This window comes from Eutrema salsugineum, unplaced genomic scaffold (genome assembly GCF_000478725.1).
Source record: "Eutrema salsugineum unplaced genomic scaffold, Eutsalg1_0 scaffold_10, whole genome shotgun sequence".
NCBI lineage: Eukaryota > Viridiplantae > Streptophyta > Magnoliopsida > Brassicales > Brassicaceae > Eutrema > Eutrema salsugineum.
This window is the reverse complement of record NW_006256908.1, coordinates 1,506,987-1,517,203: the sequence shown is the minus strand read 5'-3', so window position 1 is coordinate 1,517,203 and position 10,217 is coordinate 1,506,987. Positions and strand designations below refer to the sequence as shown.

General features: G+C 43.6%; 1 non-coding gene across 1 annotated transcript; it reads left to right on the top strand.

The window, feature by feature from the left end:
- The first annotated feature begins 1,358 nt into the window (after positions 1-1,358).
- Positions 1,359-1,465, top strand: LOC112081684. Its single transcript, XR_002896606.1, has one exon. It is a non-coding gene; the product is annotated as a small nucleolar RNA R71 (small nucleolar RNA).
- The last annotated feature ends 8,752 nt before the right edge of the window (positions 1,466-10,217 follow it).

Genomic DNA, 10,217 nt, shown 5'->3' with positions numbered 1-10,217 from the left:
TGGCACAAGGGAGTGTGAAACTCCCTGGATCAGTTAACTTCCTTGGAATGGACTTCTTCTGAATGATAGCACTGCATTCATGACTTAGTACCACCATGCCTTGAAGTTCATTAGTTTTGTTCAGAATGGCATCCTTCAAGAACTTGTCCATCTTTGGCATCATTAGAAATGCATCAATCAGAGGCATTGTGAGTGGTGTCTCCTTGAGTGCCTTCTCAAATACAGCTATTGCCTTGTCCACAAGTTGCTTCTTAAATCTCCCTGGAAATGGGAGCTTGGGTTGGTATGGAGGCGGTGGCACATATGTTTTCTGTGGTTCTGGTTCCTTTGCTACCTCTTTACCCTTTTCTGTCCTTGGTTTCTCAGCAACTGGATCCTCTTTTAAGGCTGCCTCCCCCTCAGTTTGATCATTGTCCTCAATGATCACATTGTTGCTCTCAATACCAGGTAACTCCTTTCCACTCCTCAGTGTAATGGCCTTAGCATATTCCTTGGGGTTGGGTTCTGGTTTTCTAGGTAGGTGGCCTTGGTTCCTTGAGCTTGATGCCTGGTTTTGCTTCAGTTCCTTGATTTCCTGTTGCATGGCTGCATTCTGGCTTGCAAAGATCTGTTGACCCTGAAGTAGTTGTTGCAGAATACCAACCATATCTGTCCCCATCTGTGGCTGTTGCTGAACCATTGGTGGCTGAAACTGTTGTTGAACCGGTGCCTGCTGTTGGAACTGTGGTGGACCAAACCCTGGTGGTGCCTTTTGCTGTTGCTGTGAGTTGAAACCAGTACCCTGAAATGGTTGCTGTTGCTGACCAAAACCTTGATTCTGAGCAAACTGATTCTTTGGTTGAAAAGATCCTTGACAGTTGTTCTTGGGAACCAAGTTCTGTGGAGCTTGACAATTGGGATACACCTGGTCTTGTGGGTTAGCTACATTGGTGTTCCTGTAAGAAAGGTTTGGATTGACATTACCATACTGATATCTCTGGAACCTCTGATTCCCAATGTAGTTTAGCTCCTCCTGGGTAAGACCTTCTTCACTTATGTTCTCAAAGATTTGAGAAGGTTCCTCATACTCTCCAACAAAATGCATTGGCTTCTGAGTGGTGAATTTCAGCTTATCCAATTCACTTCTCAACTCCTTAACTTCCCTAGTGAGCCTCTGTTCTGAGCTTGAACCTTCAGACCTATTTGATCTGTCATAGTCTTCACCATAAGTATCAGTGCTCAGTGCTAAGTTCTCCACTAGCTCTAAAGCAGCATGTATCTCCTTTCCCAGAAAGTTGCCATTGGAAGCAGTATCCAGCTGGTTTCTAATCTTGGGAAGAGCTCCTCTATATAGTGTGCTGAGAAGGGAAGCCTCACTAAATCCATGGTGTGGGCATTGGTTTGTGTAGCTCCTGAATCTCTCATATGCTTCACCAAAACTCTCATTGCTGTGCTGAGTGAAGCTAGAGATTTGGTTCCTCAGTTTTGCAGTTCTTGAGGTGGAGAAGAACTTAGATAGGAGAGCTAGCTTGCATTGCTCCCAGGTTTGAATGGAGCCTCTTGGAAGATTCTTTTCCCATTGGTGAGCTTTGTCACCAAGACTGAATGGGAATAGTCTTAGCTTGAAGTTGTCTTCTGAAACACCATTAATCTTAGTCAGGTCACACACCTTATCAAATTGATCCAAGTGTTCCAAGGGATCTTCCATTGCTAATCCATGGAACTTTGAGTTCTAGACCATATTCAGCAATGATGCCTTCACTTTAAAGTTGTTGTTTTGCACAGGTGGTGCCTGAAATCCAGCTCCATATTGATGAGCATTGGCCCTGTCATTCTCTCCAACATAGACTTGTGGTTGCTCATATCTTCTTTGCTGGTGTTGGAAGGGCTGATGTTGGTGGTGCACCTATTGTCTTTGCTGTACATTGGCCTGATGCCTCTGTTGATGAGCTTGAGCTTGTCCCTGGTGGACATAAGCTTGTTGGTGATGCACCTGTTCCTGATGAACATTACCCTGATTTAATCCTTGACCAACTCCATTACCAGCTCCATTACCCTGAGCCTGTTGCTCCTGAACCGGTTGTTCTATATCCACCACATGCTCTCTTTGGTCTTCCATATCAGCCTGATCAATCTGTCTTCCACGTCTGTCCCTTCTCCTCCTTGGTACCAAAAGATTGATGTTGTCGTTGAGAGGGAAAGGTGGACCACAGCTTCTTGATCTAGACCTGGTGTTCATACACCTGAAATCACAAACAGAACTTGAAAGTAATCAGTAAAAACAAGAAAGTAAGCACTTGATCTCAAGAACAGATCAGAGTTTAATGCTAAACAATCCACAATTTGGCAACGGCGCCAATTGATAACTAAGAGTTTTCAAGGCTCTTTGTAGAGGTTATCAATCCCCTGTCTTGCAGTACAAGGGGTTTATCAATCCATATGTGGTGTTAGACACTAAACTATGTGATCAGATTCTTAATTCAAGCAAACAAGAGTGGTTTGGTTAACTAGAGACAACTACAAACTTAAACAGGATTAAAGACTAATGAAATGATTAAACAAGAACTAAACAATGACAAATGATGAGAATGTATCAATGATGATGAGAAAGGTCTTAGACATGATAATGGATTAGGGTGCCTTCAGTGATAAACTAATGAGCTAATGAATCATATGATCAAGCAAACCATTCAACATAAACATCTTTAATTAAGTTAATCCTCTCATGAAGGTATTAACTCCTATGCTAAAACAGTTTCTAACCCAATCATCATCAGTGAAACATGAGTTAACAAGCATTAAGAATCAGTTTAATCTGTCATTTAAGCATATAGACAATCATTCCCATGATGAATAACACTTAAACTTCTAACAACCTTGGTTCAGGCATTTCATCAAACACTTTTGGTGCATGAAATGCCCAGAATCTAGACCAGATATGATTTGTATGGATCTAGCATAGAGAACAAGTTGTAGAGAATGGAATATGCATGATCTAACCCCTAAGCTCACTAATCTACCACTTAAGCACCCTAATCTACATATCTAAGACCTTAATATGCAGATTACTCACTAATCATGATCAACACACTAGATCCTTTGCAAGATGTGTTGTTAATCATGATTAGAAGTGTATAGATGAAGAGATAGATGATAGATTCAGAAGAAAACAGCTTTAAACACAAAGATTTCTTAAACTCTCTTGATTAAACACTCAATAATCGATGTTTCTCTTCTTAGTGGAGTCTTTTTCACAAAAGAGGCAAGAGACAAAAGGAATAAAGCTTAGTTCCTTTAGAAAAAAACCCTAAAAAGTATTTATATCTCTCTAAAAACGAACCGGGTCAGCCCGTAACAAACCGGGTCCTGACCCGGCTTTAATGGATAAAGTGGGAATCCTGCGGGTTGGTCCAGTGTCTCCCAGGTAGCATGCCCAAGTCGCAGTAGATGAAGAACTTGTCTTGTGAGACTTAAATCGCTTTGTCTTAGCCGCACGCCCAAGTAGGAGTGTTTTGCGAGTCTTGCTGCGGCTTAATCTTCTTCTTCTTCAACTCGCAGGACCAAGGCGGTTTCTGGGGAATGTACAAACCATGCGGGTTGGTCTCCATTACACTCAGGTCGCAGGCTCAAGTCGGAGTAGATTGCGAGTGATCGTGCGGCTTGGTTCCAGGCGCGGCCAACTCGCATGCCTAAGTCGCACGATTGTGGACTTAGCAATTTTCTTGCTCAAGAGCCTCAGACCTCACCCATTGATAGCTTACCCGCACTTCTCAACTCGCAGCATCAATTTCCAGGCATTCGTCTTCAGGCCTGCGAGTTAACCAAGTCGCAAGGCTTTCTCGCAGCATTCAGAGCAGCTTGGACCACTTCGCATTCTGGAGAGTGTAACTTCTAAGATACTTGTCCGAATTGAGTGATTCCGGCTGCAGAGGACAGAGGACTCATATATCTCCAAATTTAATGAAGGAGGCTTCGGTGCTTGGGAAGTGGAAGGCTTCCTGGAGGGCTCATCTTTGCAGTGCATTTACACGATCAGAGAGAGGCGTCTAGACATGTGTCCATTCCGGAGACCGTATCTTCCTGCTCATAGCTCCGTATTGAATGATCTTGGACGTTCTGGAAAGAGGACGCAAATGTCTCGGATTCTCATGAAGGCCCCGGAAACTGAATCGGCCTGGAAGTGCACCGTCCTTCGCATTCTGCAGAGCTCATCGGCTTGGTCCAGAACAGCAGCGAGACAGGGGTTCCTTCCGACGAGCTTAACTTTCTGCTCACGCGTCCGAATTCCATAAGTTCACATGCTATGGAACCGTGATCCAATCCTCTCCAACTTCGATGAAGCACTGACAGCTGAATCGGACCGGAAGGTTCCCCGGACAGGCGATTTCGGAAACATCTCTGCACCCGGAGATTTTTGCCGATACAATCCACTCGCGGTACGTGAGAATGGCCGATAAAATCCACCCACGGTACGCGTTTTGGCCGAGAAAAACCTTCCTGGTGCGCGAGAATGGCCGAGAACCTCCTTTCAAGCTTTGATCACCATTTCTCTTCATGGATTCACCTCTTCAACTCCAAATAGCTCCAAATGCACCTGATAAACACTCAAAACATGCAAAGACTCATTGGGACCTAATGCATCTCCTAAGTCCTAAAGAAGAACAAACTATCACTCTCGCGATGAAAGACTCTCAAACCCCTAACTGATTGGTTCAGACATTTCCTCAAACACTTTTGATGCGAGGAACATCTTAGATCTGGATCGCAAGTGATGTGCTGGGATCCAGCTTAGAGATCTGATCGGCTAGGGAATGAAACATGCAAACTAGACCCCTAAACTCGCTAATCTATCATGGAAACACCCTAATCTACCTATCTAAAACCTCTTAAATTGACTACTCACTAATCATAACGAGCTCACTAAATCTTTTGCAAGACGTGTAGCTGGTCATGATTAGAAGCTTTGATGCTGGTGAATAAAAGAAATGAAAGAGAACAAGATCTTCACGTGAAAAGGAGATATCAGATTATTAGGTTATTAGGTTTTTGGTCCTAAAATCTATTTATAGTGAGGGATAAGTGTTGCTGGTCAGCCCGGAACAAACCGAGTACTGAACGTTCTTCTTGGGTCGTCGGGTGAGCACCTCGGTGTGTGAGAGAGTGAAGCCGAGGTCTTGATGCCGAGGGGTGCACGTGAGCAAAGATCAAGATGAAGATCTCATGAAGAACACATCAAGAACATGCATGAACCCTAGTCTTCAATCCATCTTCACGTGCATTCTCCGAGTCAACTTGTTCTTTAATCTAGGTTTCTAAGAAGGGACCTCGGCATGCAGTGCCAAGGGGCTTGGTAGTCGAGGGATTCAGGGAGATGAAGTCCGACATGTAATACCGGGGTCTTGAAACCCAGGTTCACGTCCAACACTTAGCCGTTTTCAGCTTTGCTTGTCCAACATGCATGCCTCGATCTTGATACACCAAGGAGTAAGCACGAGGTCTAGTCCAAAGAGGTTCAGGGTCGAGCCTCGGCCTAAACAATGTCGAGGTAATTATGCCGAGGCTCGAAGAAGCACTTAGCGTGTGACGGGTGTGTCTCCCGGTGGCGATTTCTCTCTACTCACTGCTTCGAATGCATGCGAGACAGGTGTGTCTCCCGGTGGTGATATCTCTTTACTCACTGCTCCGAATTCTGTGATTCCAACTGTTCTGGGATCGTGGCTTGATTACCTCCAACTTTGAAGTAGACCCCGTTAACTGTATCGGACTAGAAGATTCCCCGGATTTGCAATTTTTGATGTGCGCATGTGAAAATGGGTTTTAGCCGAGAAATGCTTCCCGCGGTAAGGAAAATATCTGAGAAACGTATACCGCGGTAAGCTTTTTAGCCGATAAAAACTTCCCGCCTCGGCATAAAACTTCACCAGATGGAATTTTCACCCGGTAACGATTTTTAGCCCATAAAGACCGCCCGAAAGCATTTTTAGCCGATATTCTGATCCATCCGGTATGAGTTTTCCCCGAGAAATTCCTCAAAGCGATTTTCACCATTTTTGACCCTCTTCTTCACTGTTTCCACTCCTGATCTTCCTCTTGAGCTCCAAATATCCTCCAAAGCACCTGATAAAGACTTCAAACCATGCAAAACTCTTTGGGACATAATGCAAATCTTAAATCCTATTTTGATGCCTAAAGACCTAAAATGAATGAGAAAACACATGATTTGGACTCTAAAATGCACCCTAAATGACGCAAATATATAGACATATCAACTCCCCCACACTTGTCCTTTGCTTGTCCTCAAGCAAAAAGAACAAATGAGAGAGAGAGGTTGGATGCAACGGGAGTTCATATTTCCTTTTAGAGAGAAGTGATCACAATGAGAATTCAAGTTCATGCTCAAATATGCAATGCAAAGCCATACTCAGATATATATCAACTCAACAAGGAATCTCAGCAAGTTCTCTTCCCTCTCAACTCTTTCACATTTATTAAGCTTTTATCAGGTGAATCGAATGATGCAGTGTTTAAACAAGCTGGCTCGGCTAGGGAGAGGCTATGAGATTAAAATGATCTCATCAGTGTTCAAGCGGGTTCAATGCAGCAAAGGAATATCTCTATGAATGATCAAACTTCGGCAGAATACAAAAGGTAAAAAGCAACCTATGCATACAAGGGCAAAGACTCATCCCACCCCACACTCAACTCAAAGCTTCCTCCCTTGCTCACACTCTCAAGAACCTCTCTTTTCACTCTCGTCATCGCCTAACTAGGGGACTCATTTTCTTATCTCATGCTCAGGTCTCGGAGTTCACACTTTCATTAGCTCTTTTTTCCTTTTCTTTTGCAATCCCTAGCCTCTTTCTCTTTCTTTTCAAAATGTTTGAGCTCTTTGGCTTCTTTTCACTTCTCTTTTCATTTAGATGCTAGGTTTTATTTTTCACAACAAGAGAGCTTGCTTCCTTAACTTAAAAACTCCAAGACCAAATTCTTTTTCTTTCATTCCCCTAGCTATTTCCACTCTCTCTTTTCCACTCATCTCAACTTTTTCCACTCACCAACAAGTCTTTTCCTTCAATGCTGGAACACAGCATTCAAAGAGACCTGCCCTTGTTGCTCTAAACCTAACACTTTCTGCTAAGTTTGATCCAAGTTGGCCTTTCAATTCACACACAAACATTGGCTTGAAAGAAGGATGGGTTCAAGGTGAGGGAACTGATCCATGATGCGGATTCAGCTACTTGAGCTAAGGAAAAAAAAGGGCGGTAAAAACAAAGGTCGGTATCCAAAAGTGAAGTTCAAGGTTCTCACTTAATTAGAGTTGAGTTCAATTCAAACTTACTTCTCAGATTCAGATCGTTTCAGACTTTGCAAGCAAAGAAAAAGATTGACAAGCATATTCAGTTCAAGTTCTCAAGGTGATGTACTCTCTAGGAAAAACCTATCATTACTCCCATGCATTGATGCAATCATATATGATGCAACTAGACTCGATCCTAAAATGTGAAATGCAGCTAGAATGAACATTTTTTTTTGTGAAAATGTTCTGATTTTTCATATGCACTAAGCTACATGAGACTCAAAATGCAAAAGGTCAAATAAGAACAAAGAAAACAATATCAGAAAACACAAAGCTCCTCCCCCACACTTAAATAACATAATCCCTTGTGTTATAAAAGCGTGTGAGAGAAGTAAAAAGAAAACGAGACTAATGCAAGATGATAGAGACATAATGCATATTTACAAGGGTTTTGAAGTCTTTACCTCAGTCGCTGAGGTATAATCCCACATAGTATGAGGGATTTGACGTTGAACAGGACGGTGTGGGCTCTTGTGGTGGGCTGCTTTCCGAGGATTCAGGCTGAAACGCCGTGGCCGGATCGATCCAGTCCTCTTTACCTGGTGGGAACTCGGGATTCCTTGCATTTGAGCTTTCACCGACTTCTTCTTGTGTGACCGGTGCTGTTGAGGTTGCCAAGTTCTTATCAGGTAATGAAGGTGCGGTGAGCTGCTTGACATTTTTCTTTAGCTGCCTCACACAATCCACCAGCTTGTGAATTGTCTTATCTTGCCACTTGCACCATTTTTGGAGACCGTTAACTCTCGGGTTCTCCCCACACATAGGGATCGAAGTGGTATCGGCCGGCTCCCATTCTTCTTTCAGAGACTCTTGGCTCCTCGTTCTCACATCCATCGGCTCCTCGTGCGTTCGGAGGCCTATTAGACTCGGCCTGTTCTTCTTTCATGCATTTGCGCAATGGTGGATCAATGAGGGGGTTGTAGAGCTGATCTTTAAGCACGTAGAAGGAGACATTGCGTCGTTCTTGTAACATGGTGAGGGCTCTGTTAGGCAAAAGAACTTGTGTGCCATCCCTGTGTAGCGATGTGAAGTTATAAACCCACTTGTTTCCTGCCTTGCCTCCGAAGAAACCACTCTTGCTTAAGTACTGTTCATCAATGAAGCTCGGCTTGGTTTTGGTATCAGGGAATACAAACCCTTTGGCTCTTAGGATCTTTGTCACCACCCAACCGTTCTGGAGCCTCCTGATGCCCTTCTTCTTTTGATCACACCACACATTGTGACGGTAAGTGAGCATTTGAATCGCAAAGAATGCACCTAGACAAGGTACATGTATCGGCCGTTCAAACTCCTTCTTGTTCTTAGTGTGAGAGATGAGTGGCTTCAGACCAAGACCTAGCATCTCAAGCTCGTTCAAGTGAATGACTCCGGGGTTGTAGGTCGAGAAGAACATGCATGCCAAGACTCGGTTAGCGTATCTGATCGCAGGGTTTCTGATGCAGCTCGTCTTGCTTTTGCCTCCCACATATGGTCAAAAGGCGATGGTCTCCCATAGAGCAGCTATCTCCTCGTTCAGATACACAAATTTCTCCAAAGAGCTTTCATTCCTCACAAAGCCAAATATCTCGTCTAACTCCTTGAAACTGACTTTGTAGCTGACCCCGTTCATTTCAAACTTTATGAGACCAAAACCTCTCCCATGTAGACGCTTGGGATCTCTTTTGGGTACAAGAATATCTCCAGAGTGGCCAGGAACTGTTGAGTTATTCCTTCGTAAGCAACATCACTCATCTAAAAGAACGAAGCGAAGCCATATTTTGGAAGATGAAAGTAACATCGTCAAGCATCTCAAGCTTTCTCAACAACTCCATATCAGGAAACCGACCTTGAGCTACTGTTACTGTGTTAAAATGGTCCAAGTACTCCCCAGTGGTTGGAAAATGCTCCCCTTCAGGCTCGGCTTTTGGCTCTCGCTTTGTTCCTTCATCACATTCGGCCTCATGCTCATGTGTAACCCCTTTTGCAACCGCGGCTCCAGCTTCCTCCTCATCTGATTCCGAAGCCACTTGCTTGCCTTTCCTTTTTGGCTCAGGTACAGGTGCAAGCGCGAGCTCGCTGTTCTTTGCACGCTTTGCAGCCGGCTCGCCTTCGGCTCCCTTGGTGCTTGTTGAGGATTTCTTGCTCGTACCTCCATTTTGTGCCGAGGCCACAGCCTTGCCCTTGTTAGCTTTCTTCTGAAAATCTTTTCCTTGGACTTGAGTGGCTGTTCTCTCAGTCATCTGCAAAAAAAAATCCTCAAAGAAGGAATGAGAACCGAGTATGTCGCTAAGCTCAAACGCCAAAAGAACAAACAAGAACAGAGGTTCCTCTCAAACAGGATGGCTCAATGGTTTCTCAGGCTCAAATTGATCAATAAATAAGTCAATACAATCACTAATAGCAAAGAAAAGTAGACAGTTCAGCCGAGTAACCCATTTCACCACTAAAGCCGATTTAAAGCACAATTTCTCATGAATTTTAAAAACTCAAGAACAAACGATTTTCAGAGCAAGAAGTGGTTTTTCATATGTTGTCTATCCTGATTGAATTTCTCAAATTGTTTCCAAGGTTTTTAAAGGTCTAAAAGAATCGATTCCATATTTTACAAACAATAAAGCTCACAAACAATAATGGAAAAAGATGAGTTCTTTAAAATGCAAATACCTTTGGGAACACAGGATTCAAGCTCAGTGAGATGCTTATGCAGGATAGAAAACACCCTAACGAGTTCAGAACACTTGGAATCGTGCGAAACTAATGAGAAGTGAAAGAGTGAAGAAGGCAAACTCTGCGTTTTGGCTCAGTATGGAAGCAGGTATGGGCTGGAGTCTTCTTTCCAGCTGGTTTTTGGACTCCTGTGGAACTGGTCCCCCCCCTTCCTTTCAAACTCCACCCGTTGACC